Source organism: Petromyzon marinus, chromosome 35 (genome assembly GCF_048934315.1).
Source record: "Petromyzon marinus isolate PM22_M1 ecotype Great Lakes invasive population chromosome 35, UKy_Petmar_22M1.pri1.0, whole genome shotgun sequence".
NCBI lineage: Eukaryota > Metazoa > Chordata > Hyperoartia > Petromyzontiformes > Petromyzontidae > Petromyzon > Petromyzon marinus.
Genome location: NC_133701.1, coordinates 6043347 through 6055482, shown reverse-complemented (window position 1 = coordinate 6055482; position 12136 = coordinate 6043347). Strand labels below are relative to the sequence as shown.

Here is a 12136-nt window from a genome sequence, read left to right as displayed (position 1 = left end):
ATCGTGGTTGAGCAATAGGGAGCCATCTCTTGACCGCACCTGGGCATCGATCAGCCTCCCATTATATCTGTTACAAATGGAGATTCCCCCAGTACAGCTATTGAAGGCTTCACGAACTACGTGGTCAAAATAGATGTTAAATAATGTGGGAGCCAGAGGACATCCCTGTCGCACCCCAAGGTATACAGGGAATGGCTCTGACTCCCGGCCACGTAGTTTTACTCGGGCCCGCTCACCATCATGAAGGTCCTTAATGATCGTGAGCAGAGGGTCAGGGACTCCAAAAGCACGAAGAACAACCCAGAGCCCAGGCCTACTGATGGTATCATAGGCCTTGACCAGGTCAATAAAGCAGAGATGTAGGTCTTGCTGGAATTCCCTACACCTCTGTTGGAGCAGACGGACAGAAAATATGGCATCTGTGCAGGACCGCCCTTTCCTGAAACCGCATTGGGGCTCCGCAAGCCTCTCCTCAGCGTGCCTGGCAAGGCGATGTTGAATAATCCTTGCCAGGACCTTTCCCGGCACACTGAAGAGTGAGATGCCCCTGTAGTTGTTAGAGTCTGTGCGGTCCCCCTTCTTAAAGAGGGGGACCACCAGGGCATCCTTCCAATCCTGCAGAACCCGTCCAGTGGTCCAGACTGTTGTTATGATGTCATTTAGGGCAGTCTGTGCACAAACGCCACCCTCCCTCAGCATTTCGCTTGGGAGATCATCTCTGCCCGGTGCCTTTCCTGGTCTCGGACTCCGGATCGCCTTCAGTACTTCCTCAACAGATGGCACCTCAGCCAGCCACTGACAGGGGTGACTTCCTCCAATATTTGAGGCACCGCAGCCTCAGCAGGGGCATCCCCACTTTGTGCAACGATGTTTTCCTGGCTGAGGGATTTCCCCTCCCCCAGGACCTCACAGAAATGCTCAGCAAATCTGCAAACCTGTTCCTGGGGGTCGGAGATTGGATCACCGTTTTTCCCCTAATGATGGTAATAGGTGTGGCGCTGCAGGTTGCTTTTTTGATGGAGTTAAATAGAGATTTTTGATCGCGGGCCACTGAGGCAGACTCCATCTCCTCAGCAACCCACGACCACCACCCATCCTTGCAGCGCCTCACGGCTCTCCGAACCTCCGAGCGAAGGCTGCGGTAAGCCTCCTCATTCTCTGACGTGGGATTCTGTAGTCGATGACAGTGGGCCTGTCGCTTTTTCTCAACCATCCTGAACACCTCCTCTGTCAGCCAGGCTCTCTGGGGAGGTCTGGACCGCGTACCCAAAGCAGCCATTGCAGCTGCATGAGTCACAGTCCTAAACCTCGCCCATTTACCCTCGACATCAGGAGGAGTGGGGGACGATGCCAATCCCAGCCGCAAGCGATTATTAAATTCTCGCTTGCAACTTTCATCAGATAACTGAGACCAGGACACTTTAGGTTGGAATGGGGTCCTGGGTGTATACCCACCACCGGAGTCGAAGAATGGCAGGAGCATCTTACAGATGACTAGTTGATGGTCAGAGGGCAGATCAGCTCCACGGTAGGTCCTGGTGTCAAGGACATGGGCTCGCATCCGCTGGTCCGTCATTATGTAGTCCAGCAGATGTTCTTGCTTGGACCCGGCATGCATCCATGATGTTGTGTGGATGTGCCAATGCCGGAACAGCGTGTTGGTAATTACAAGCCCATGGGCTGCACAAAAATCTAGCAGCCTCCTACCGTTGTTATTGAGCTGATCTGGCCCATGTCCTCCAATCACTCCAACCAGGTGCCAGCATCATGACCAACTCAGGCATTGAAGTCACCCAACAAGATGACTCTATCCCGAGGGGCCACTTTAGCCAGCACCTGTGACAGGAGGTCATAGAAGGTATCTGACTCATCGTCTTTGCCTGCATCCCTCCACGGATGTTCGTCTTCGGTGGGGGTATAAGTAACCACGACCACCACTCCTCGCCTCCGGTTGATGGGAAGGCGAGCCCAAAGTAGCCTGGGGCTTACAGCTTCCCACACCTCACCGCCACGCTCCCACGCCCCCTTCATTATTTTGTTCAAAAGAAGAGCCACACCCTGTTGTTTGGCAGTCTGCTGCCCCGAGTAGAGGACTGTCCACCCCTCATGGTGGCAGGAGTCAGAACCGGTCCACCGGACCTCCTGAATGCCACAGAGATCCAGGCGGTACCGGTCCAGCTCCCGACAGAGGAGTGTCAGCCTCTCCTCCACAGTGAGCGGTCGAACATTCCACGTGGCCACACGAAGTGGCTTTTCGTTGTTTCTGGAGCCCCGAGGGTAGAGATTCAATCTCCTGGCTCCGCCAATTGGGGTTTGGCCAGGAGACGTCATAGACGCCTGTCCCCCCGGGGCCTCCGGCAAAAGTTGATTAGTTATATATTTAAAGTCGTGGTTTCGTGGTAATTTTTTTAAGGTGGAGGGGTTACCAACCCCTCGCCCCCGTCCAGAGCCCCCGTTTAGCCACTGTGGTGGTCACAGACGCCACAGCACTGTTCACGACAGAGTTGCCCGTCCGGCACCACAACACACACACACCACAACACACACACACCACAACACACACACCACAAAACACACACACACACCACAACACACACACCACAACACACACCACAACACACACACACACCACAACACACACACACACCACAACACACACACCACAACACACGCGCACAAAAACACGGCCAACGAAATTCAGGCACGTACGCATGAGCGGATCGGCGGTGCTCTGCGTGTCGTCGGAAGAGAAAGGGGGAATTTACATTTCACCGAATTAATCTGGCCACACGCACAAAGCTACGATGTATGAATATGCTAATTCCGGCCGGCAGAGGAAGAAGAAGAGGTGAAGGAGGAATGGGGTGTGGGGGGGAAGGGATTGGGGGTGGTGGTCACGAAGAGGGACAAAAACAATCGACACGAAGAGGGATCTGTGTGCGGACGCGTCTCGTTGCGAGCTGTCTTGCGGTCAGCCCCCCCTCCCCCCTTGGATTTACGAAAAAAAATAGAATCACAATAATGAGGGAACCATCTCACAGGGCAGCGCGCGCTTTGCGAAAGCTTCCCGTGGTTTATACTATAAAAAATTTATCGTCCCGCGCAAAGTCACCGGCACAAAGGGCCGATTCACGGCGCGCTAATTGATGAAATGTATAGCCCGGGCAAAGTCAATGAATCTCTCTGCCTTCTGAGAGGGGGGGTCAGTGCCAGCCCCGGATCCCTCCTTCTCCCCCTGCTCTCGCCTCCGCCTCCGCCCCCAGCACTTGTCACCGCATCCCCTTAACCCATGACCCCCCCACCACCGCCCCACCCTGGAACATGCATGGGGTTTGTGGGAGCAAAGGGGTCCCAACCAAATGTTTTTTTTGTTCAAGTTGCTCGTAGTCAAGAGTCGGCGGAAGTTATATCCCATGAAATTTGAATGGTTTAAAAAAAAATCTGAATTAAACAACAATCCAAGGTTGTTTTTGTTGTTGTGATGCATCGGGTGGCCGAGCCTGAGACCATTAAACTCGCTGCGCACGAGAAAAGGCGGTTCACTAATGGCAGCTGTAACCTGGTTTCAAACCCAGGATTGATCGGTGCGTTATGAACTCCCCAAAAAGCCGTGCAGTTACCACCATCGTTGACCCGATTTCGAAACGACGACTTTCATCGCTCGTCGTAAAAGTGCATTGATCGCCGGTGCTGTGATCTGGACGTCACAAACACGAAACAACGAGTTACAAACATTGAAACGCACGCACACACGCGCCAGTTAACAAACATTAAACACGCACACAGAGTCAGTAAGGTTAAACACGGTCGTGTACGTGGCTTTCTGAACCCTGCGCTCGTGTCGGAGAGTGGTGAATATTTATCGCCTGCCCGTGACCGTGCGGATCCGGAAACACACACGGACATTGGCAGAGAAAGCGGAGAGAGAGCTGTAAGTGTTCCCGAGGAAGTAAGGCAAGGCGCAAGGTTGGAAGTTCACTGAGAGACGAAAGGAGGGGGAGCAGCAACATGGTTTCGGAGCATTGGATCCCAGCTTTGTTGGAACCCTGGTGAGGCTACCAACCCTCAAATATATTCGCAGATCCCTCAAATATATTCGTGCAGGGATAGTAAAATCTGGACTTTCGTGAGAAAGGAAATCGTCACATAGCTGCCACAAAGTTATTTAGCGATGCCGCTACTGCGTTGGCAGCTGTGCTCAAGCAGAATCAAAAGATGACTCCGTGCACTCGTCAATAACACCACCACCGTGTGTGGCCTTAAAAGGAAACGTATGAAATAGCCGACGTTTCGGGCAATGGCCCTTCTTTGTAGTATCTGCAACAGATCTGCGGAGTACTTCCCGTGGCGTTCAGTAGCCTCAGCGGTCCACAGAGCACGGGGTGGGGGCCGCCGAATTGGAGGACGTACACAGGGAATCGATGTCACGTGGACTATTAATAAACGTGTTCTTGGCGGCTGTTGTTCAGGACTGACCACAGCGTCCCACTGAACATGGAACGTTGGGCCAACGTTGGCCGAAGGGTTCCAACCACATGCCAACGTCGGGCCAACGTTGGCATGTTAACTGGGATGGCAGCCAAAAGGATGGAACGCATTCCGAGAAGACATGCATTGCGGAGACGGAGCGATGAAATCGGAAGAAAAAATTCGGGAGCATAGATGGAGTGTCGCATCGTGGGGCCGTAGGACGTGGGGACAGTTTGGGGAGGCCTTGGTCCAGCAGTGGATAGATCGTGGCTGATGGGCGGCGGTGGTGGTGGTGATGATGATGATGAATGTACGTGGTGGAGGAGGGGGGAACAGCAGCAGGGAACCCACGTGTCTTTGGTGCATGAGTTCAATACCGTGATCACGTTTCTCTTTTTTGCGAGAGCCAGCGGCTGGCCACGTAATTGGGTCAGATTTTGACTACACTGCAGCTCTTGTTTGTGAATGTGTGTTGAGGTTTTGCTTTTGTATCTTATTATTGTTGTTGCTGTTGTTGTTGTTGCTAGCCTGTTTGTTTTGAATCGTCACGTGGCTCGGTGCAGTGTATCATAGAGAGGGATGGATGTGTGCAGTACGGTAATTTACGCTTCCGAGATTGCAATGTCAATTTAAAGCTTTCGTGACTGCAAGGATTCATCTTCTTTGGTTCTTTCGGTAAAGTCACGTAGAATGAGAATAAAATAATAAATTTATAAATAAAATAACACAATAATATTCTCACGACGTTTCGGCCACAACACAAGCGGCCTTCATCAGCGGCCTTCATCAGATGAAGGCCCCTTGTGTTGTCGCCGAGACGTCGTGAGAATATTATTGTGTTATTTTATTTTATCAATTTATTATTTAATTCTCATTCTACGTGACTTTACCGAAAGAACCAAAGAAGACTGCAATGTCACTGCACCTGCTCGGCTCATGAGGCACAGTCAACGAATACATTGGGAGTGAGCAGGTGACGGTTCTCTAGATTGTCGCGCTTTAGATTTGCGATTCGATGCAATAAGCGAGTCTTTATTTTCAAAGTAACTATATATACAGTGGTCCCTCGTTCATCGCGGGGGATACGTTCGAAAAATAACCCGCAATAGACGAAATCCGCGAAGTAATCAGCTTTATTTTTACAATTATTATACATGTTTTAAGGCCGTAAAACCCCTAACCATACACTTTTATACACTGTTCTCAGACAGGCATTAACATTTTCTCACATTTCTCTCTTATTTAAACACTCTCAAAGTTCAAACTTTCGCAGATTTAAAAAAATAAGTACAATATTAGTAAATGAAACCAAAGATCAAAACCTGTTTTCAAGCCCAAACATTTTTGTAAATCTGGCTAGCCGAACGCATTCTGTACTCCCTTAGCTAATCAGGACGCAGAACACATGTGCGGTTCTCCCTTAGCCAGTCAGGACGCCGAACACAATGCGCGTTCATACTGTACGCAGGAAAAAAAAAGCACGCAAAATTACACAAAAAAAATCCGCGAAACAGCGAGGCCGCGAAAGGTGAACCGCGTTATAGTGAGGGACAACTGTATACACAGTGGTAGACGACGTCTCGGACAAACGGCCCTTCTTCCCGATATAAAATAAGCAATTAAGTAACAAGGGCCATTGCCCGAAACGTTGGCCACATATTACATGTCTATTGCCATGTTAAGGCCATGAATGTGTCGAGTTGTGTTTCTTGTCAACCGTGCTCATGCGCCACTGCCAACGCAGCAGCAGGAGCAGCATCTGCTTCGCCAAATAATTGTCGTCACTTACCAAGGGTCACATGAACCAATCACGTACGGCGCAATGCACGAGCACAGAATAATTGACGATCGCAGTTGCATTCTCGTCTTGCGCATGATGGCGATGTCAGCAGCAGCAGCAATGGGGCCCAGGAGCTCGATGGCAATGCCGAGGTCCTGCTGCTGGCCACGACGAGAGGGCTTCACAGCAGAGAGAGAGAGAGAAAGTTCGTGTCGTGTTGCTGTTCCTCCTCCGTTGAAGGAGCGAGAGACTACAGTGGTTTATTTTATGGGTCCATAGACTAACATTGCCCATGAACTCACATTGCTTATAGACTAACATTGCCCATAGACTAAAAATTGCCCATAGACAAACATTGCCCATAGGCTTAACATTGCCCTTATACTTGAAATGTCCCGTAGACTAACTTTGCCCATAGGCTACTCGATGATTGCGTATGGCAGGGAGGTTCTGGTGCTGCTGCTGGCCACGACGAGAGGGCTTCAGGGGAGAGAGGGAGAGAGATTCGGGTCGTGCCGCCGCTGTTCCTCCTCCTCTGTTGAAGGAGCGAGGACCACAGTGGGCTTACACTATCTGGTGCATATCTTCTTTGGTTCTTTCGGTAAAGTCACGTAGAATGAGAATAAAATAATAAATTGATAAAATAAAATAACACAATAATATTCTCACGACGTTTCGGCCACAACACAAGCGGCCTTCATCAGGTGAAGGGGGCGAGACTGTCTGGTGAAGGGGGCGAGACTGTCTGGTAGGACAGCCTCGCCCCCTTCACCTGATGAAGGCCGCTTGTGTTGTGGCCGAAACGTCGTGAGAATATTATTGTGTTATTTTATTTTATCAATTTATTATTTTATTCTCATTCTACGTGACTTTACCGAAAGAACCAAAGAAGATGAATCATTGCAGTCACGAAAGCTTTAAATCGAAATTTATCCGGTGCATAGTTTGGGTCGCATGGGCACAATCCTTAAACGCAACTAATATCCATAATAAACGGGTTTTTTTGGGTTAGATCGCGTTATTTATACATGTGTCGTAACCCTCCACCAGCCGACACGGCCAATGGGCAAAAAAGTGTCACGTCTTACAAAAAACAAAATAGTTCACTACTTTAGCCCACCGGTGTGTTGAAGAGTGAATCCACAACATTTACAGTTTTTTTGAGTACGACGTTTCGCTGGTAATTACATCCAGCATCATCAGGCAATTCGCCAGAATGGTGAAGCCCTTCACTTGCTCCCGGTCTTAGATAGAGCAGCAGCAGGGTGACGTCATCATTTAACTCATTCAGGTGCGACGATTTGAGGCGGGGTGGGGGGGGATATTGTAATTATATAATAGATTGGTAATCAGTAACTTGTTATTAGTAATGAGTTGTAATGTGTGTTATTGTAATTATATGCTACGTTAGTAATCAGTTAATTAGTATGTGTTTCCCCTATAAGGAATTGTAATATGTATTATTTAATAATACGCTTCCAGGCCGCACTAAGCCTGTAGCTGTCAGAACGATTAAAGTTTTTTCTATATCTCTCAATTTCTATGGATTATCTAATTAATATCGTCGTGAAGGCGAATTGGACGCCGTAAATTAAAATGGCAATGGGTGTATCGATAATCAAAATGATTAATCGATGCATCGTTATCGGCGTATGTCAAAGTGAACGGGCTTGCACAGGACGCAGCGGTGACGTCGGCTACGGAGATGGAGCGATGAAATCGGCTCGCGCGTAGGAGCTAGAATCTAGCGGCTGCGTACAAGCGCGATTTCAAGCTTGCGGCTCACTGATTTGATGGAGGGCTCACTAACTAGTCTAACTAGTCTAACCAGTCTCACCAGTCTAACCAGTCTAACCAATCTAACTAGTCTAACTAGTCTACAGCACTGTCCTCCAGACAGTCTCGTCCCTTCACCTGATGAAGGCCACTTGTGTTGTGGCCGAAACGTCGTGAGAATTTTATTGTGTTATTTTATTTTATTATTTTATTCTCATTCTACGTGACTTTACCGAAAGAACCAAAGAAGATAGTCTAACCAGTCTATCCAATCTAACTAGTCTAACCAGTCTAACTAGTATAAACAATCTAACCAGTCTAACCAGTCTAACCAGTCTAACAAATATAACTAGTCTAACCAGTCTAACCAATCTAACCAGTCTAACTGGTGTAACTAGCCTAACCAATCTAACTAGTCTAACAAATCTAACCAGTCTAACTAGTCTAACCAATCTAACCAATCTAACTAGTCTAACCAATCTAACCAGTCTAACTAGTCTAATCAATCTAAATAGTCTAACCAATCTAATCAATCTAACTAGTCTAACCAATCTAACTAGTCTAACCAATCTAACCAGTCTAACTAGTCTAACCAATCTAACTAGTCTAACAAATCTAACCAGTCTAACTAGTCTAACCAATCTAACAAATCTAACCAGTCTAACTAGTCTAACTAGTCTAACCAATCTAACCAGTCTAACTAGTCTAACCAATCTAACTAGTCTAACAAATCTAACCAGTCTAACTAGTCTAACCAATCTAACAAATCTAACCAGTCTAACTAGTCTAACCAATCTAACCAGTCTAACTAGTCTAACCAATCTAACTAGTCTAACAAATCTAACCAGTCTAACTAGTCTAACCAATCTAACAAATCTAACCAGTCTAACTAGTCTAACCAATCTAACCAATATAACTAGTCTAACCAGTCTAACTAGGTTGCCCATCAAATGATCTTGATGATTTGCGACATCACAGGACAGTGAGGGCCGGCAATGGCTCGGGTGTGCCCTTCATACAGCAGTGGATAGATGAAGGCTGATGAAGCGAGAGCAATACGGTAAATAATAATCATGACAAAAATAGTCGTTGTGGTGATGTTGTTGTATAGGTGGCGAGGTGGCACAGCGGTTAGAACGAATCAACTCGCGATATGGAGGTTGCCGGTTTGAACCCCACTCATAAATTGACTCGACCCATTAATCCCTTTCACGTGAATGAAGTGAGTACCAATTTGTGGGTGCTCGTATGGATTTTACTCGCCTCTGCCGTGGTCATGAGCCTCTCCAGACGCTCGCTGGAGGAGGATGGAAGCGGCGTGGGAAGCCAGTTTGATTTGACTTTTAAAAATTCAGTTAAAATACGGCAATAAAACCCAGTAATACGGTCCTCTATGAATATTTAATATCCTGTTTCGAATATTATAGCCAGCACGGCCTTATCTCCATTCATAATGCATCAACGCACCGAATCAGCAATTTCATTTAATTACAGCATAAGTCACAATGGCAATCAATTAAATAAATATATATTAAAGTTTACGTTAAAAAAAATCCTATGGCACCAACATGTTAACACATGTGTGGTCAATGTCATATACAGTGAGGGAAAAAAAGTATTTGATCCCCTGCTGATTTTGTACGTTTGCCCACTGACAAAGAAATAATCAATCTATGATTTTAATGGTAGGTTTATTTGAACAGTGAGAGACAGAATAATAAAAAAAAATCCAGAAAAACGCATGTCAAAAATGTTATGAATTTATTTGCATTTTAATGAGGGAAATAAGTATTTGACCCCTCTGCAAAACATAACTTAGTACTTGGTGGCAAAACCCTTGTTGGCAACCAGAGGTCAGACGTTTCTTGTAGTTGGCCACCAGGTTTGCACACATCTCAGGAGGGATTTTGTCCCACTCCTCTATGCAGATCTTCTCCAAGTCATTAAGGTTTCGAGGCTGACGTTTGGCAACTCGAACCTTCAGCTCCCTCCACAGATTTTCTATGGGATTAAGGTCTGGAGACTGGCTAGGCCACTTCAGGACCTTAATGTGCTTCTTCTTGAGCCACTCCTTTGTTGCCTTGGCCGTGTGTTTTGGGTCATTGTCATGCTGGAATACCCATCCACGACCCAATTTCAATGCCCTGGCTGAGGGAAGGAGGTTCTCACCCAAAATTTGACGGTACATGTCCCCGTCCATCGTCCCTTTGATGCGGTGAAGTTGTCCTGTCCCCTTAGCAGAAACACACTCCCAAAGTATAATGTTTCCACCTCCATGTTTGACGGTGGGGATGGTGTTCTTGGGGTCATAGGCAGCATTCCTCCTCCTCCAAACACGGCGAGTTGAGTTGATGCCAAAGAGCTCCATTTTGGTCTCATCTGACCACAACACTTTCACCCAGTTGTCCTCTGAATCATTCAAATGTTCATTGGCAAACTTCAGACGGGCATGTATATGTGCGGGCGCTGCAGGATTTCAGTCCTTCACGGCGTAATGTGTTACCAATTGTTTTCTTGGTGACTATGGTCCCAGCTGCCTTGAGATCATTGACAAGATCCTCCCGTGTAGTTCTGGGCTGATTCCTCACCGTTCTCATGATCATTGCAACTCCACGAGGTGAGATATTGCATGGAGCTCCAGGCCGAGGGAGCTTGACAGTTCTTTTGTGTTTCTTCCATTTGCGAAAAATCGCACCAACTGTTGTCACCTTCTCACCAAGCTGCTTGGCAATGGTCTTGTAGCCTATTCCAGCCTTGTGTAGGTCTACAATCTTGTCCCTGACATCCTTGGAGAGCTTTTTTGTCTTGGTCATGGTGGAGAGTTTGGAATCTGATTGATTGCTTCTGTGGACAGGCGTCTTTTATATAGGTAACAAGCTGCGATGAGGAGCACTCCGTTTAAGAGTGTGCTCCTAATCTCAGCTCATTACATGTATAAAAGACACCTGGGAGCCAGGAATCTTTCTGATTGAGAGGGGGTCAAATACTTATTTCCCTCATTAAAATGCAAATCAATTTATAACATTTTTGACATGCGTTTTTCTGGATTTTTGTTGTTGTTATTCTGTCTCTCACTGTTCAAATAAACCTACCATTACAATTATAGAGTGATCATTTCTTTGTCAGTGGGGAAACGTACAAAATCAACAGGGGATCAAATACTGTTTTCCTTCACTGTACAGCAGCAGCAACAACAACAATGGGATTTATTTATCCAGCAAAGTGTCACTGAATATCAGGACTCACGTTCAGGAGGGTGCCACGGTGGCGAGATGTTAACTACCTTGCCTGGTATGCAGGTAGGGCATGGGTTCGATCCCGACCCTGATGCCTGCTGCTGTATATTTAGAGTTTGCGTGTTCTCTCTCCCAGTCGTCGCGTGGGTTTTTCTCCGGGTCCTCCAGTTTTTCCCACCACTTTTAGAATCAACAACATGCGTTTGGAATATTTAGCTGCCATACATTTCCATGTGACAAGCCACTTCGTTGAGCTACCATTTGTGGCCAGGTCGCTTCTAAAAAAAGAGCTACATAGCTCAGAGTAGCTTTACCTGGTTAAATAAAAAAGTAAATAAAAAGTGGTGATGAAGATTGGCCAATGTTAATTTTAAATAATTCTCATTTAGCTTCTTGTGGAAGGAAACCCACCGCACGTGCGAGGGGATAGCACCTTTCCAACATACATAGCAGGTTAATGAACCTTCTTGCTGTGCTGCCACCTCTTGGCTACATCAGCTCGGGGGGTTTCACGAATCTCTGCATGACCCACCAACCCTCACCTCCGATTAGCATGGTTGGCTACGTACGGTGCGAAAGACGTTCAACATCCAGTCCAGTAAATAGGTCACAGAGGCGTGCAGCACCACGCCTGGCTCAGTGAGCGATGCGCGATCCACACGGATGGGTCGGGGTCAGGGTCAGGGTCAAGGCTAATGGCCTGGTGGGGGCAGGGAGGGCTGGCTGACTTTTCCCATGGTCTGCCATCATGAGCCATGGTGTATCCACTGCTGGATGAAGCATTTTTTTAAGTGACGGAGGACAGATCCACATGAGCTGTAATCAATCCACTGCTGGATTAAGCCTTCCCCAAGTCTCCTTGGGTTGCCATACC

General features: G+C 47.3%; 1 protein-coding gene across 3 annotated transcripts in view; it reads left to right on the top strand.

Moving 5' to 3' along the window:
• LOC116948902 (sodium- and chloride-dependent glycine transporter 1) overlaps nt 1-12136 on the top strand; it is a 111588-nt gene that overhangs the window by 67403 nt on the left and 32049 nt on the right. The window lies entirely within an intron of this gene.